We start from the raw sequence: 18928 nt of genomic DNA on the forward strand, positions 1-18928 counted from the left end.
ATAAAGGCGCAGCAGCCAGCCTTCTCTCTCTCTCTCTCTCTCTCTCTCTCTCTCTCTCAGCGTTCTCTCTCTCTGCCTCTTCTGACACAGTGCCCCTTATGTGAACTCGCTCGGACTAAATGTGGAATTGAAAAAAGTCAACAACTGCAAAAGCATCCACCCCGCGTTCTCTTTTTGATCAATCGCATAACCTTTACCTCTCGCACCTCGATCTGGCTTTACCTCTGCTGTTTCAGCGCTCATGCCGGTCGCCCGGAAACTGCATTACGACCTGGCTAATCATGATTGGCACGGCTTGATGAATAGGGGACAATGCTAATGCGGACATTGGTCAACCTTGACAGTGCAACCGGCCATTAGCCCTGTATCCTCCCTTTGCAAAGAGTGTGTACACCTCTCCTGGTAAGTGCAATACATCAGTCGGGCGCAATAACAGCACGGCTTGTGAAAAGTGTCCAGATCGCCTCCCAGCTCCATCACTGTCTCCTTTTCAACAGACCTCGGGGACTGATAATGATTGCGACGTATATATATCTGAAAGAGTCCAGGCGAGACGGATGTACAAAAAAAAAAAAAATCAAGACTGGAAAAGCTCGGTCTCTGGGCGCCTTTGTTTCAGAAAGGACATCGAGATTTCTCCCCTTTTACCTAGAAAAAGAGGTCAATGACAGAGGTTGGTCTCGCCGCCTGTGTGCCGCGCCGCTTTTGAATCGCCACTCTGGCAAGCTGTCAATAATTGCTTTCTTTTGTAAGGCGGACATTTTTTTTTTCTCTTCTCCCCCCCTGTCTTGGATAACCATTAAAACTGGCACACCCATTCACTTGTTGGCACGCGATTGTCTCGGTCTTTCAAGTCTTCATTTATTGTCGCGGATTAGCATGCTTTGCACATTAGCTATCCTTGACGTTTTCTCTTCTTTTGCTCAATTTTTCTCTTTCTCTTTCTTAAGATGCGGCTCCTCCAACCATCAGATCGCTGGTCTGATATAAAACTGTGCTTTAAGCCCCCCGCCGTGAGGTAGCTGATTAGTGCGCCAGCCTTCTACTACTACTACTACTACTAGCTCCTCATGAATGGGAATACTGGATTCTAGCCACGCATTGGGTAATGATTACAGTACAGCCTGCCGTCTCGCTCGCTGTAGGAGACATTCACTATTTAACAGGGGCTCAAAGGAAATGCCAGGGAAGGTTTTCTGTCTTTTTTTTTTTTTTTTTACTGTGAGCTGCAGACATGGGCGAGACAGAGGTGCCATATCAGCAGATGTTTGTGATTGATTCCACCGCGAGCGCACGGCTCTATCAGGTGAGATGCGATGTTTTGGAGCCCGGGTGTAATCAATAGGAAACCTCCCCAGAGCTAAAATCAGTACAGTACCGTCTTATTGATGGGCTGCCCTTGACACGATCAAACGGCCCGCCGCCCCCACAGGTAAAGGCACTGCAACATACATCTACAATATCAGCCAGCACAAAGGCGGACCAGGTCGTGGTGAGAAAACATCTCTGCTGCAGCCCAATAGCAGCAGAAGGAGGAAGGAAGACATGTGAAAGACTTTTATTTTTGAATGACCTGGCAACAATAAATGGTTTTGCAAGCTTCTCAAAGCGCTATAGTCGACCGTTCTCACATCCAACTCACAAAGACTGCACCTCTTCAGTGCTGCCATGAGGAAGAAGTCTTGATCCATGCCAACTCCAGCTGACTGAAGTTTTAGCCAACAGGAAGCTCCTCTTACCTTCCTGTGCTGGCCCCTATTGTGTACCTACTACCTGTACACATTACTTTGAATACATCCCCAATAGTGTAAACGTTTTGAGGTTCGTGAGTACCATGAACCATGTACCATGTGATGCACTTGTGTATGAAAAGAGCTTTATAAATAAAGTTTTGATTGATTGATTTCTTTGATTGACTGATGATTGATTGAAAGCTTGTTCAACTGCGTCAATCTAAAAGCTTCTCAACTGGAGCTCACAGCCTACAGGCCTCATTTGAAAGCGAAGACCTACAAAACGAATTAAAATGGATCTGTTTCCTTGCGTTGTTGCCGTGCTGTTGTCACTTTCTGAGGGCTTTTTTTTTCTCATTGCTTTTTTTGTCACTTTTTTGTTGCGTCTTTGTTACCTTTTTGCAAGATTTTAGTTGCTTTTTTCTTGCATTTTATGTCACATTTTTTGGTAACATTTTAGTCGCTTTTAAGGTCGTGTCTTCATCACTCTTTCGTTGCATTTTTTTTTTTATTTTTTATTTTTTTGTTGGGTGGGTTTCTATCCTCGTTTTCGTCGTTCTTTTGATGCATTTTCCAAGAAGCTTTTAGATTTGGGTACAGTTGAACTGGAGAAACTAAAGTTAAACTAAGTAGCTAAGTAACAATTACTACATTTTCACAATGTAGCATTGCTTGATGAGTTATACGTTGAATTTCCTGATTGTATGTGCGAAATTGTGAAATAAACTAAACTAAACTACCTTAATAAATCCTTTTCGTAGTCCCTCTGGGGGTAATACAAGTGTTAATGGGATAATTGGGGGGGTCTTTCGTCTCCTCCTGGTGTCTCTAGCCAGAAAATCACCCTTGCAACTTCCCTGCACCTGGTCAGAAGCCCCAATACACACTAAGAAGAAGCTAACAGGCTAACAGGCGAAGCTAACTGCGGGCTAGCGCCACTTAAACAGTATTTACAGCCAAGGTTGAGTGAACAAAATTATCTCCATTGTGTAATTCGATCTACAATAATCCTTCTCTCCCTTTGTTTTTTCTATCAGCGTAGTATTTACTCTCATGGACAAATCATGAGTAAAAAACCGCAACATGCTACTACACCTGCACTGGCACTCATGGCCTTTAGGGGCATGAGATACTTAGTTCCACTTTAAAGTGGGTTAAAAGAATGTACAGAAACCACATACTGGAAAAGCATGCAGAACACTTGTAGAACATGAATCTGTTCCTGAACTGTTATGAGCTTTTGATCTGATTAGGTGAAGGACTAAGTATTGAGTTTGGACTGATCATGTGACGTGTGCACACATCTGCAAGTTCCCACACAAGAATGTCATGAATTAAGTACTACCGTATTGATAAGTTTGCCGTTTGTTGATTTAAATTGCTTCCAAGGTAATTCTTTAGATTGGAAAGACCTTGTGGATGTATCACATGGAAAAGTCTATAATATAGATGATGATTGCAGTAGCAGTAGTTCTTTGAGCAGCACTGTAGTGATACTTCTGATGTTTGTATCTTTCTATGTTGCTCAGATAAACTAAACCTAATGTCTGTATTCTCTATGTGCTTTACATGCGGAGGACAATAAAAAAGAACTGAACGAAACCAAACAGAATTGTGTATTTGCCCACCACAACTCAATGCTTTGGCGAGGGTGGGTGAAGGGTCTTGCTCAAGGACACACCCACAGTCGGCCATATTTCTAGCCAGATCAAAAGTGCCTTCTGTCCAAAATGAAAAGCTCTTAAGTGTATCATAATAACAACACACTACTCTTTGGCCATTGAAAGATCTGTAAATCTCTCCCAGGTTACACACATCCTGACCAGCTAATCTCATGTGGTGATTAAGCGCCCATGACATCAGCCCACACGTTCATGTGGCACCCAGGCGGGCAGCAGGAAATGATGTCACACTCTGCCAGGCCTGGAAGGGAGACGGCCCACCCACAGCAGATTTACGGGCGAGGTCGGGATGCTAATCATTAAGAACGGGACCATAAAAGAGCCTTTTTCCTCAGTAAATCCCTGTGTCATACCAGGTCAGTGGAGACTCTTAGTGGAGATGTATGGCAGAATGTGTGCATTACGTTATGAGCTGAAGGGGTTCAATGTGTAGAAGATGAATACAGCACTAGGGGAGCATGACAAAGCGAATTCATGCCTCCTGTGTGGTAGTGCGCTGTAGGCTGATAATGAGCCTCTTTAAATGCTCCCTGCAATCAAGGGACCACTGATATAAACATTCATTTAGGCTTCTCCCCCTGTTCCCAAACTATTCAAAGCACTAATGTCTGTGCTGCACACACCAAAGATTGCAATTAATTTGGAAACACAATTGTGCTCTATGGAGGCGGCTGCTCAAAGACCAAACGTGAAAGAACAGCAACAGAGGAACTAGCTTCTGCTTATCTCATCTGATTCAGATTTAGATTAGCATCAACACAAACCCAGATATTTGCTGTCAGTTTGAAAAATGTTTTTCCACTATTCCAGCAGCCAAAAGCATTAAAATGGAAGGGAAAAGGAGCAAGCTTATCGAGATGCCTGTTGCATCTTATCACTCGCAGCTCTGAATCTTCCTGACTGCGTTCTGCCTCTGTTAGATGTGTAAATGCAGTTTAAAGGGAGCTGCTCTCTCCTGTGACTGTGTACGAAGCACAAATCAGCAGGAAGCGGCCAAACACCTAAGGCTAGGCTTTATAGACTTTCTATAAATCCTCACAAATAGATAAATGGACGGGGGCTAAAGCAGACAGAAATGGATGTGATGTCCAGTTGGAGAAGCAATATCCTGCCTGGCACACTGGGAGCAGCTCCCTGGACTGCGGCCTGTAGAGGGGCTCTTTGTTCCAACAAGGTGTTCAACAGGGCTTTGTTCCTCTCACTGTCTGGCCTTGGACGCAGAATAGCAAATGGGACATCATTTGTGAGCTGACTGCTGACAGCCCAAGGCTGCACACACATCCTCAGCTCCAAGTCTGGGCCAATTAGGTGAAGCTAAACATGTTCCTGTAACATCTGTGAGCGATAGCCAACACTCCTGTTCACGTCCTACGACTCAGACATAAACATGCGCCCTAACGTAGATAAACCCTACAGCAGAAGTTAGTAAACCTGTTCGGTCACGCTCCCCTCGCTCGTCTGTGGACTGGGCTGGAAAATGAGGGATTAGGGTGTCCTCTGGGAGCATGTGGAATAACAGGGATCATTTGGAACACTGGAGGGGGTACAGCGGGGTACAGGGGGTGAAAGAAGAGAGGAGGAAATGAGCAAAATGAAATATATTCAACAGGAAAAGTCTGTAAGCAAAGACCGGGGAGAGTCAGGCAGGTAGTCTCTCCATCCCTGGCTCTGGCTGTGAGCCAATAAATGTTTGACAGAGTAAATTATGTCCTGCCTTAGCACCACAGAGGAAATATGACTGTGGGGCTCTGCTCTAGTCAGTTTACAAATGCTTTACTCCCTCCTAGCTTGGTCACGAGTGCCGAGGATGTACGTAACCTGGTCTATTGCCCACTTCCTGTTTTTGAGCTCAGTAACATTCACAATCCTGAAACTCATTTGTCCAGTAGCTAATCCGTTTGGCTAAAGTCAGTATGCATTTCTTTACAGGTCGGCAAATGTCCCTGTGAGAGCATCTAAAAGATAAGCTATTCACTTAGGGCATGAATGAAAGTGCAAGAAGTCCAGCTGCTACAATTCTTCACAGCGATTAGCTCATTGTACCTCTGGCATTCACCCTCTAAATATGCCTTAACTAGTCTGCCTATCAGGACCCGGAGGGGAGGCCCGGGCACAATGTGTGAGCACCGCAGGAACCATTTGTCAGGTATGGAGATAAAAGAGCCAGCAAGAGGCCTCTGGAGGGGAAAGAGCGCTCTCTGACCCCGCCGTTTGCAAAAATCCACGCGAGGGTAGATTAAGATGCGGTTGTATAAATGCCTGGAAGAGTTGCAGGGAGTTGACTTTTTGGTGACAGATGCTGATGAAGACATATTCTCGGTGCCGCTCTGTAGCTCTGCGCTGAAACGGCTGACATAGATTAACAACCGCTTTCATCTCTCTTTCCTCCGTGCTCTCTCGCAGACATTGCTGCAGGTATTCAGCTCCGCGCTCTGCTCCCAGGTCGATCCGGAGGTAAGGCTGAACTCTCATTCACCCAAACGTCCCACCCACGGCTTTCCCCTCAGAACCTGCGGCGCAATCCTCCGCACGCAGGGAACTTTTGGCACAACATCCAGACCGGTTTGGATGCGGGAAGGATTTATTTGTTGCTAAAAAAGAGGGAGTAGGATGGATGCGTTTCATAATGGCATGAGCAGCAGGAGAACATGTTATCGACACGCAACGCCTCACGGGACAAATATCCACCGCGTGAAATAAAGCGGAGTCCAGATGGAGAAAGGTGCGCGAGCCGAGGTGAGGAAAGCCAGGCGTTTGGTTCTGCCCCACTAGCACGCTTCATTAATCACTTAGACACCTTGCGATTATTTATTTGCACTTCTCCACACGCCGAGGCTATCACAACAAACAGGCCCGCAGGCGAGCAGCATTTGGGAGAGATTAATCAGAGGAAAGGCCTGACACTGGGGGGAGGGGGAGCTGACACAAGTTTTTTTTTTTTTCTTCTTTTAATCAAACGCCAAAGTTTAAGGCAAGAGGAGGGGAAAAGACAGAGGGAAGGTCAGAATCAGGGAGAGAATACTCGTTCTGTCCTGAGGAATGTAAATCTTTACGGTCGTGAGGAAAAAGAGCATGGAAGAAGAGTTTATGTTCTTCAAAATAAGTCTGGCTTTATCTAAATCTAAAAGCTTCTTGACAAACAGGGCAAAATACACTATGTTAAGAATGATTATGCAAATTATTTTTCAGTGCCATAAAGGTAAAAAATATTATATTTGAATCACTGACATCAATCTAAGACACCTGTGATGAGTTGTCAGGAAAGCCCAGTTAAGGAAAAAACTACTGAAAAAGGACGTTCCACATATTATATTATATTATATCAAGCAGACCACAATTTTCAAGCAATATAGGAAAGAAAAAGGATCTCTCTGCTGATGAAAAACGTGAACTAGTTGAATGCCTTTGACTAGGTATGAAAATCTTCAATATTTCATGAAAGATTAAGCATTATCATCGTACTGTTAAGAGATTTGTGGCTGATTCAGAGAGTTTGTGCAGATAAAGTCAGAATGAGGATGGTCTCTGCCAGACAAATACATCAGATCAAGAAAACAACAGGTATGAAGCTGCTGGTGCCTCTGGAGTCTCTCAAACAGGTGTAGGACCCTCCAGAGGCTGCAGTTGTGCATAAACCTTCTATCCGGCCTCCCCTAAACTGTTCATTGAATGCTCATGAACAGAAGCGGCTACAGTGTGATTCAAAGAGCCCTGAGACACAATACCATACATGAAAATTGAAATGTATCTATTTTTTGTACCTTTATGGCACTGAAATACAATTTGCATAATAATTCTTAAAGGGACAATACAGAGTTTAAAAATGTTAAAATAATGTATTTTCCTCCCCCTACATGTTCCAGCAATGTCCTAATGTGTAGAATGAGCCCAGAACTATTCACCACAACTGCCTCTAAAATCATTAATTGTCACTCAAAAAGGTATTAATTCAGGTCCGAAGTGCCGTCGTGCACAAGCTTGATATAGAAGGTGGAGTTACACGTATGACCTGAGATGGCAGTAGTGAGCATAAAATGGCAAACTTGCATCTAGCCCCTTTAACATAGTGCAGCGACAAAAAAACAACGAGAAGAAAACGAAGATGGAAACGCAACACTAAAGTGGCAAAAACTTAGATGAAATTAAAATAGATAGATGGATATAGATGGATGAAGAATTAGATGGATAAAGAATGTGGAAAAAAGTGACAACAACAAGGCAACAACGCAAGGAAAAAAATCCATTTGGATCAGCCTTGTAGGTTTTAACTTTCAAATGAGGCGTTACACTGGCTTATAGGCTGGAACCTTTTAGATTAGGGTAAGACTTGAGAAAACGCCCTCGGTTAAAGCGGCAGGTAAGAAGTTAATAGATTTCATAAGGTACAGTATATCTATCTAGAATAGGTAGCTAATGCCAATCCCTACCTCTACTTTGGGCTTGTACATGAGCAGCAAACGAATAATAAAGCACACCTCGGCCTGATCACACATGTCCATAACTTTGCCAAGACCTTGACCTGCCATAAATGAGGTGACGGCATGAATATTTGAACGATATAAAAACTGAAAGTGACTCTTCTCTCCCACGGTCGTTCACGCTCTGTACCCCACGATTCCTCTCAAAGTTCTACACACAATGTTCCTCTGACTGAGACACTTCCAAGCCCAGCACCCAAACCTTATTATAAAAGCGCACATAGACACGGTGTGACTTCATGATCGGGCTTAAGCAGTTTAGCCGTGTCACCCTCTCTGCATAAAGTCGCCTGGAGAATGGCGCACGGTCGGGCCACACAGCGCGTTCCGGGGGTAATGGGATTTTTAGTGCGCTGCAGCTGGCTCTCGCAGGCTGGGTCATGAATGCTTACTGCCTCTAATCCTCCCCATTCACTCTCCAGCGTACACGGCATAAAGCCGCGCCGCCGCTTTTAGTGCTAGATACACTATTTTGCGGTTTACATGCCGCGCCATAACTTTTAATCTCTGCTAATGCTCGACCAGGAGACAGTGATGCAAACAAATAGGAGTTATGAGAGCCCCGCGTATGGGCCATTAGGCTGATTAGGTATGGATTGCGCGGATCGCTGTTGCTAATTCCCACCAGTTAGTTATGTGGCTGATCTAATATATGGAAAATGCATCAGGATAGATACCGGTGAATGTAAAAGTGATTCAATCTACGTAGTTCATCAGTAAACCAATACAAAACTCTTACTCTATAGCTGTTACTGATGGTGGTAGTGAGGCACCATCAAGTCCCATCCAGGCACAACATCTAAACATGTTACAAGATGTGTGACAACATATCGGTTTTGCAGTATATCGCGATATTTTGCGGGGCGATACGGTACTTTTTATTCCAATATCGATACTTTTGATGACATCATGCATTCAGTCAACAAAGGCCAAGAATTCAGTCAGAAAAGTAGAGGGCAGCACTACAATGTTAAAGAGGGGGTATTATGCTTTTTTCAGCCACATAGCACCAGTCTATAGGACACTACAATGATGACGAAACCTTCTGTTGGTCTGTCAATGCAGTAAATTAGAATAACTGCCTTGTATAAAATTGCTCTTTCAAAATGGCGTTAGCAAATGACTTGAAATAGGCCCCTGTCTCTTTAAGAACCTCTGACCCTTTCAGACACGCCCCCTCCACACGCTGTCTGTGGCATCACAACAACACTGCGCTCGTTGTCTCAAGTATTGAAACTACGATCGGTGCATTTTAATTTTTATTGTTGGAAAGGAGCTACTGTTTATCACTTTGTGAACAATGGCCACACAGGATATTATTTGGAAACAAACCTTCCACACCGGACGCTTGGAAGGGGCTCTTGCCTGAAAAATAACTGCTGTTTGGAGGCTATCTCTTTGCATCTGCCATGCCCTATGGATCTCTAACTATACCCCCATGGACGACACCAGGATCTGCAGGAGCCCATACGATTCAAAGACGGACATTATCTGTGCAAGTGGACAATGGTTTTTCGAGGTTACCCGTTAGCTTGTTATAATCGACTACAGCTCATTGTTGATGAAAAGTCTGTAATAAACCACAAATGTGTAAAGCCAGGCTCATTGTGTGATCATCGTAAAGGCTGCTTCGAGTAGTTGCCGGCTTTATTGACGTTATTTGTGCATAATATGCTGCCTGTTTTCAATGAATGTTGTGAAGGTGAAGGTTGTTAGCTTGTCGCGGCTAATAGTGCCTTAGCTCCGAGAGAAACCACTCGGCTACGACTCACTGTAGATGAAATGTGAGCAATAAACTACACAATCAACAAGCCAGGCTCCGTGTGTCATCCTCATAAAGGCTGCTTCAAGCAGTTGCCTGTTTTAGTGACGTTTTCAATGCATAATATGCTTGTATTCAGTGAATTTTCCCGTTAGCTTGTCGCGGCTAGCTTGTTAGCTCCGGGAGAAAACCACTCGGCTATGACCCATTGTAGATGAAATGTGAGCAATAAACTTCCAAATCAACAAGCCTGGCTCCGTGTGTGATCATTGTTAAACGGTTCTTTATGTGTGTGGTGGTTTTATTGACTTTATTTGTGCATATTTCTCGTTTCCACGTGATGACTCGAGGTTTAGCTTAGCATTAGCTTTCTCCGGAGGCTCTGTGCATCATCAAGGCCCAGCGCAGAACCAGACACTGAAATAAGTGTTCTTGTCACCGGTTTTAATCCTGGGTGTTTCGGTAACAGAAACACTGTTGTGTGTCTTTGTAAAAGTCTGCTGTGGCTCCGGTTCACAACACATGAAGCTAATCATCCATGATGACTCTGTTTACATCTTAGGGCTAGACACTGCGGGGAGGGGGTTCTGCTGAAGAGCAGTGGTTGGTTACTCGGCTGGTGACGAAAGGTCGGAGGCGTATCCTGGAGGTCGAGGGCGTTTCCTGAAGGAATCAGGCGTTTTATCCCTAAAATGGCCGCCATCAGAGTTTCTACAGATTACTCGAAAATACGTGAATGTGCCAAGGCAACACTTCAGGCATGGTTTTAATGAGGGAATGACTTAATAACATGATGTAAAGCTTGAAAAAGTCGATTTTGCATAATAGGCCCCCTTTAAGCACGTGGGCTAGGGTGCATCATACGCCCCATATTTTTTTTTAACTTCAATGGATCATTTTGTCCCTCGTCTAGTTTTGTTACATATAAAAAAAAGAAAATGTATGGCAAAGTTTGGTGAAGTTTGAAGTACATTTAGGTGGTCCACCATTCAAATGAATGTTTTGTCAAAATATCGAAAATTTGCCATTTAGCGCATATTTCCAGTTTTTCCAGTTAGGGTCTAGTCCGAGGAAAGGTGCTTAAGAGTGGGACACCGTGTCCGAGGGGTGTGCATGGTGTCCCTGGAGGTCCGGAGGAGCCAGGGGGCTGAGTGAATGCAGGTAGGCGGGTTTGGGGGTGCCCTGACCGGGGTAGGGTTAATGGATGAGAGTGGGGGTGGTTGTGGTGGGTGTTGGGGCCTGGCTGGAGGTCTTGGGACAGGGGTGGAGGTCTCAGCCCCGTCCCGAGGCTGCTAGGTCTGGGCTGGAGGTCTCAGACCCGGCCCGGAGCTGATGGGAGTGTTGGAGGTCTTAGACCCGGCCTGGAGCTGTCGGGAGCAGACTGGAGGTCTTAATGTTGGAATTAGACAAAAAATGGTAGAAATTCTTTTTATGACCAAAGGAATGTTTTAATACTGGGGACATCATAATTGGTTGACATTGGGGCGTTTGATGCACCCTAACGTGGGCCAAACACTGTCACACAAGTATAGGACTTTTAAGTATCGGCGTGTTGTGAGATTGACGTTATCGTGAGCCATGTATTGCGAATCGAATCGTGAGGTACCCGGAGGCTCCCACCCCTAGTAAAGGTAGCAGAATACATTGACTCGAGATAAAAGCAATAGCCATACCCCCTGAAGTAATCTGCATGTCATTTGTTTAAAACAGACAAACAGAAGGCAAAAGAAAGCACTAGCGTACAGGGAAATCAGCCTCCACTCACTGATCAGGCCGCTATTAGTAATTTATGAGCAACTGAAGGCTATACAGTTAGGCTCACCATCTTTGTTTTTGTGCACGGTGCGGTGCGAAGGCCCATGGGAGCCCAGGCCAGGGGGGGGGGACTATACCGTACTATATGGCATCTCGCAACAGCGGCACGTAAAAAAATGTCTCTGTCGATGCATTCCCCGAGCGCGCTGCGATTTGAGTTTTTCTTATTCTTCTGCACTCGCACGTGATGCTTGTGGAATACAAACGGTTATAATCGACTTGATTTGCATGACACCTTTGACAGAATGAGGTTTAGATGGCATCCCTCTGCCTCCTGACGCCTTCATATCTATTCAAATCGGAGGAGGTTAGTTTGAAACGACGACCAAAGAGTGATATCCAAGCTGTGATGTGTTCAGCACAGCCCTGTAGGCAGCTATTAGTAAGCATTATGGGGTTGGCTGATACAATTTTGGGGGGAAAAACTACTAACTGTGATTTTTCAAACTGGGATTATGTTGTAAAATCAAAGTTTAGATCACAGTGTGTAAGAATTGTGAGAAGACAGAAATATTTGTATTTTGTATTCAAGTTTTGTGTTATTTTATGTTTTTCATTTATACATTTTATGCATAAATTGCTTAGATTTACAAGACTGGAACTTTTGGAGTCTATAGGGGCTCCTAAAGTTTGTTGCCGCTCCAAGGTTTCTTTAAATTGTTGTGAGAGTGTAAAGAAAACATTTTGAGAAAACTGTTCTCTAATGTCATGCATCTGTATATTTCTCCTATCTTTAGTTGGGACGGAAATTACCATTACAGCCTCATTTCGGTCACATTTCGTGCTACACATGGGTACCAACCTTCAATTACATGCACTATAGTCATAGAATAAGCATCGCTAAGGGTGAGTTTGGTCCTTTCATTATGCTTACATTAAAACTAAGACGTTAAAGAAGGAAACGTTGGCACCTGTTTTCACTTGCTGTGTCTCGCCTTGAGCTGCAGCATGTGACTTTTTTTCTAACTGTAAAGTAGGAGGCAGAAAAGCTTTCACTTTTACTCTGCCGCTGATTCTACATCCTGCACCTCCCAATGGTCCGTGCTCGGAGTAGTAAAAGCTGAACAAAATGACAGCCTTTGTTATTAGATAAATGCAGATATTGAAGTTTCGATTCGATTGCGGTGGAATGCTGGATGTGGGTCGACGAATGGGAAAGTGGGAACGGAGGCGGAGGGGCTTTGACTTTCTGCCCACACAGACCTGGCCGTTTGATGCGCACACTTAAGGCACAATAGCTCCTCTGTGTACAGTGGCCAACACCTCGTGGCTCCAATATGAAAGAGCACGTTGCCCTTTCTCCCCATAGGCTTGGCAACAGGGACCCTGGGTGAGCGTGCACGCTTGAGTCAGCGTTTCAAGCCTTTGTCTTCCAGCAATGGCAAACGAGCACTCACCCCCCCCTCCCCACACACGCACACACCCACACAGACACACACACACACACACACACACACACACAAGCACACAGACACGCGCTCCAGGCAGTGTGAGCGGGCCTGCCAGACTTCCTGACTCAGTTATTTGGCAAAGGTTGCAGGGGTTATCCTCTCCACAAGTGCTGGGCTTATACTTCGCCTTATCGCCGCGGTTGTTTGTTGTATAGATGATGACAAGTGATTTGGCGGTGTCCCGGGATGAGCACATCGGGGGTTGAGAGCAGGGGCGGCAGCGGCCTCTCCGTATCGCACAGTGGGATCGTGTCCCGGGGGGAAACAGGATGATAGAGGCGAGGGAATACACAGGAGTGATAGAAGCTTATGGGGAAATGGAGTTGGGAGAGCCGCATGAACCCACACTGATGTTTTCATTGTAGCTTTATTGTGGTTTGTTTGTTTTGGTTTTGCGGTAATAAAATCTATAATGCTTGGTCACGTGTCAGCAGTTGACAATACTTTTTCACCAGACATTATGGGTGTCTTTTCTACCAAATAAAGATAGAAAGACTTGGAGAGGAACAAAGTGGTGTAACGACCCGGATTTGCACATTCATGAGGACCCAATTTTGACTTGGCATGATATGTGTGAGCTTAACCTCTTACTTAACCGAGTGCATTTTACTCAAATCTAAAAGCTTCTTGACTGGAGAGCAATTGTGTAATGCCTCATTTGAAAGCTAGGGCCTACAAAAGTGATCCTAGCTTTTTTAGCATGTTGTTACTGCAATTTTGTCGCCCCTTTGTAGAGGGTTTTTGTCATATTTTTATTTTGCTTTCTTCTTCATTTTCATTGCTATTTTGACACCAAGACACTTTTCGATTTGCCAAACTGGAGAAAATGTGCTTGGTTCAGTTGAGGGTTAAGAAGTTAAAGAGCAAATAGTCTGCCTGAAAATGTCTATAACAAGTGAAAAAAGTATACCCGAATTCCTTCCCCTTAGCACTCAATGCATCATACTAGCTCCATGCATACTCTAGAATGAAGCACTCTGTTCAATGCTTAAAATAAGAATCTATTATGAAAACAAAACGTGTGCAATAGCATTTGAGGAAACTGAAGGAACCTGAGCACAAAGTACTATTTCAGTTGTTTCAGACACCGCACAACATCTTTTAAATGAATTTGTATAGAACGATTCAGAGGAAAATGCAAAAACCAAGATATCCCTGCCTTTACCTGACAAGGGTCCGGTGAGTCAGACAGTCTAAGTGTGTGTGTGTGTGTGTGTGTGTGTGGGCGGGTGATGCCGGTCGGATGTATCTGCCTGTAGTCCCCTGAAGCTGTGGAGCCCGGACGATCTCTATCAACACCTCTGTGCCTCGCCTCACAGCTGACACCCTGATCTGGGCCTATCCCGCCACGGCCTCAGCTGGTACTGCCACTCTCCGCACGTGGATTAAACCCTGCTCCTATGGGACTACCATCACTCCCATAGGACCCCGTTATAGAAGATAAGAGCCAGGTGGGGCTTCATTCAACATTTTAGACAGAACCAACTCTGTGAAATGTCGGCGAGTGCAGTTGTTTTGTTTTAAGAAGACTGACTTAACTCCTTTTTTGATGTCATTATAGGTCCAGGATTTACAAACACAATACATTACCAGTAGATTCAACAAGAGAATACCAATCTTTGCCTTAATTTTAAGTTGTCTTTGTCTTTGAAATGACCCATTGTGTAACTCCGTTGTCCTCCCCTCATTTGAATCAATTGTCATTCGCCAGGTTGAGGTATTACAATTGCAGCATGACGGTGGCTCTGAGCTCCCATCGGGGCCGGCGTGTGCTGCCGTGCGCTGCCGTGCTATAGATTCAGCTCACACTCCGGCCCGGCTGTAGAATCTGTCTCACTCTGAGCTGACAGCTAGACCATTACCCCCGCTCACCTCCAGGGAGCAGACAGCCCGAGTCCAACCGCGCAAAAAAAAAAAAACGCACATAGCATATGACATGGAGGGAGAGGTGAGAGGAGACAGGAAGAAAGGAGAGATAGTGCAAAAAAGGACATGCATCTGGGTCACTTACTTCACTCCCATGTTATTTGTAATATTCCCATCCAATGTTTAACCTCCACTTTCAATGCTGGCAAGTATTTAGCCAGACAACTGGAAACATCCTTCCCCTGTGAGCTCCCGTGTCCTCTCTGGATCTGGATCTGTCTGTCCTGTGGAGCTCCAGACCCTCCTCCTAATCTTCCCTGCCCATTTGTCAATGAGTCAGACCCCTGCTGTCGTCCCGAGGGCAGCCACCACTCAAGGAGCTCTGCATGACTGGCCAGCACCGGCTACCATTAACAACAACGGTTAGAGAGTTCTGAACTAGGAGGCAATGAACTAAGGTTGGATTGCCATAAAAAGCATCCATTTGTTGTTATTGGCTCAGAAATAAACAATTGATTGTCATAAATTCTACAAATGAAGTCCAGAATGAGTTAAACCGTGTAGTTCCTAGATTGAACTAAAGGAAGGTGATAATACAAGTCCGAAGGCTGGGTTGAAAAGCAAGAAAAGAACAACATGAAACTGCACATATTACTTATCAGTCATTCTGAGCACAGCTGTATGGCGCGGCTCTATCTCATGTCCCGCACTGATTGAAGCTCTGTCGCCGCGTCTTGTCAGTGTGCTAACAACCAGCACCGGCGTTTGCACTCCCATTACACAGGTCCCACACTGAAGAGGCCCTCATCCCTCCCTCGGACTAAATTACAGTCCAGCGCTGTGTCGAGAGGCACGTTTCAACTTCCTGCTTTCCAATCTGCACTTTTGAAAGAAAAATCAGTGACATTTTATTCCCACCAGCTAATGACTTGTTTCTATGGCGACTGCGCGCTGCCTGGGGGATGAAGGGCACGGCGCGTTGATACAAAGGCACGTCCGTGTGTGTGTGTGAGCAGACCAGAAAGGGCTGCCACAATTACAGGAGGATGCCTTGTGCACAATCACAGTCATTATTGCGCACGCTCACCTGGGCAGCAGCTGCGGGGTGGACACGCACTCCCGTATAAAGCCCCTCCCCTCGAAAGTCCTCCAGGGCAGCATTCCACCAAACAGCTGTTTGCCCGGCCCCGTGTGGCCGCCTGCGTGCCACCTCTGCAGCGCACTCCTGCTACGTCTCCAAGGTCTTTAGGGCCATTTGCAGGGTTTAAATGAGCCCCTATGCTGTGCATGCAGGGACTATGGAGAGCAGAGTCACCTCAATCCAGACACTTTATAAAGTCCATGTGCTCAAATTGCTTCCACTACACTTTCTTCAACTTACTAATAGCTGGCAACTGTTGCACCCCCCTTGTGGAGATGTACCAATTGATGCTGAAGTATACTGTATGCTTATTATCATATAGTTTTTTAGAATCTATGCCCAGTACCAATGCAGAAAAATGCAATTATTATAATGAAAATGGTAAAGATCTAGTTTATGTGGGTATAAAAACATTGTAACAATGATGCATTGATGCTCCGGGGGCAAAAAAATGGTAAAAATGTGTTGCCTCTATGCTTACAGTTCTTTTAATTTTAAGTAAATGAATACATGCCATAAAAAAAACAAAAGCTGTGAAAGATTGGAATTGGAAACAATCAATATCTTAAAATGCCATAAAATCAATAGTAAACTAATGGAAGGTGAAAAAGCTCATATTGTACATAACTACTATTGTCTGTGCCAGATAAAACCTTTTCACTGCACTATCTTGGGCTATGAAACAAAAAATACTACTGCTAGACTCTCCTATAGTTCTAAATACTGAATAAAGGCGACTAGGGGGCCCTTTAACTACAAAGCAACAATCGATGGCGCAGAAATAACACGGTGCCAGTGCGCGGCGTTCACGGCCAATCCTCGATGGAGAATAAGACTGTCAGCCTCACCATCAGCAGGTGCTAATGGAACAGCGATGGAGGTGTGTGACGTGTGAGGAGCACCGTCTCGAGCCCGCTGTGAGCCCCACCTGCCTCCATTACAAACACTGAGTCAATACACTAATCATATGCTCTGTCACAAGGCAATCAGCGGCCAACGCCGCGCTCTGTCATACCCGCTAATGATATGCATACACACATACACGCACCATCCGCTCCGAGCGTGACCCCCTGACCCCTGCTGTCTTCCTGTCACCGTACACAGTCTAATTACCAATTGGTCATCGCTAACCCCGGGTCATCTTTGTTTCTGCTTGTTTTACACAATTATACAGCGCAGGAAGCGGGGAGACTGTTTCACTTTATTAATGACTGGGCTTTGTGGGACAGGAGCTCGGGACAAGCACATTGTGTTCCAAGGGTTACGGCGCTTCTGATGAGATTTGCAACTGCGATTAGATTTGCAGTGCACGTTTATAGCCGGATTCAGTGATCATTTTCATATAAACTGCTAACCTAGTAGAGTCATATTCTTGTTTGTAGAGGTCTAAACCTAAAACTATAGAGCAACAACTTTCATCCAAAATAAGAGCTCATGAATGCTGAATATTAGATTGGATATGTAGATTCAGTAAAACAAGAACGAGGCTGCTGCTAACTTGGAGAGAAATTCCTTGAACAATCAAAGCAGCCCACAAAGCCGCTCTCAAAAGCGAACGCAACAGTGAGAATAAAGACTTCATCTAGCAATCTGCTGGGATTAGGTTTATATTCCTGCGAACATACCCTTAGCCTTTGAAAGTATCAAAAAGACCGAGCTCCTAATTATCGCTGGGCCTTACACTGATCACACGCTAAGATGTTATTCCACATAAAGCATGAGCGCTATGGAGCATATGCTGGCAAGGGCTGTACTTAATAAAATCACATGCATTACCTCAACCTTCCCTGTTTGTTGCGTTTGTCTGACCAGTAACCAAGACAACCATCGTTTTTTTTTTTACTTAACACCCACAATTAGGTCAGCTGACGGCATATGCACTTAGGCTTCCAGTGAAATGGGGTAATTCATAAAAGGAAGGGGTTAAACCGTGCCTGTGACCCGCCATAAAAGAGTGCCATTTACACGGAAATGATTTTTTCTCAATTCAGTGGGCACCTCGAATGAAACAAATTTAATGCTTTTTTAAACAGCTGAACGCTTGGGCACTCCATTTTGTGAAATTAAACAATGAATGGCCTTTTTTTCTCTTCTTCTCCCCGCGCCACGGCTAGATAAAGCTGCGAGAGTCGTTCCTAATTGCATTCTAATTAAAATTTCATCTCGGAGTGGAAGCGATGTTAGTGAATGTCAGACAAGTGTCTGAGGAGGCTTCCCCGCTCCGCCGGGGCACAGAGGGCTGCTGCTTAGTGATTCTAGGCTGTTCCTTGGTCGCCCGCTCTCAGGACTCAAACGTGCGTTCTTGCTAATTGTATCTTTCGAGAACAAACAGGAATACTAATCAGATGTGGGTTTTCAATCAAGGCTAACAGACCAAGGACGCTAATTTCATTTCGCTCTCCTTTGCCTAATTCGAGCACTTTGAGGAGAGAAAAACTGTTGGTTGATTAAGTTGTTTCGAAGGATATTCGTGCGGTGATGAGGCATGAGGGCACGTGTAAGATAATGGTGATGTGATACTGTTGGCAACAGCTGCAAAGATTCTTCCTCAAACCAGCTAAAACTGTGGAGTACCTTGGGTGATTCTGGCAACATGTGATTACAACTTCAAAAGAGCACTCCAAATCTTTGATAGACACAGATCTGCTTCCAGTAGCACTAAGGTATGAGTTGATTGACAACAAGAAGGGCTTATATGAGAGCGGAGCATTAAGAGTCACATAAACAATGACACTGCATTTTATAGTAACAGTTACTACATGACAGGAAAGATGCCAAGCAGGTGGTCAGTAGTTGTTCTCCCATCACATAGAGGTTTGGCATATCCGACATTGTTCTGACACTTAGATGAACGTCATTGACACATTGATCCACAATGGAAATGACAAAAAAGGACAGTTTTACATAGAAGCTGCTCTAAAAAACAATAATGTTACTCTGACTTGAGTCAATATTTTTGCCACTCTACCCACCTCTGATCGGGGCACAAGGTAAACTTAA

The 18928-nt window shown here is 44.7% G+C and overlaps 1 protein-coding gene across 5 annotated transcripts in view; it reads right to left on the minus strand.

Moving 5' to 3' along the window:
- The window catches only part of kif26ab (kinesin family member 26Ab), an 82756-nt gene that overhangs the window by 23387 nt on the left and 40441 nt on the right, over window positions 1–18928 (minus strand). The window lies entirely within an intron of this gene.

This window comes from Gobius niger, assembly GCF_951799975.1.
Source record: "Gobius niger genome assembly, chromosome: 16".
Lineage (NCBI taxonomy): Eukaryota > Metazoa > Chordata > Actinopteri > Gobiiformes > Gobiidae > Gobius > Gobius niger.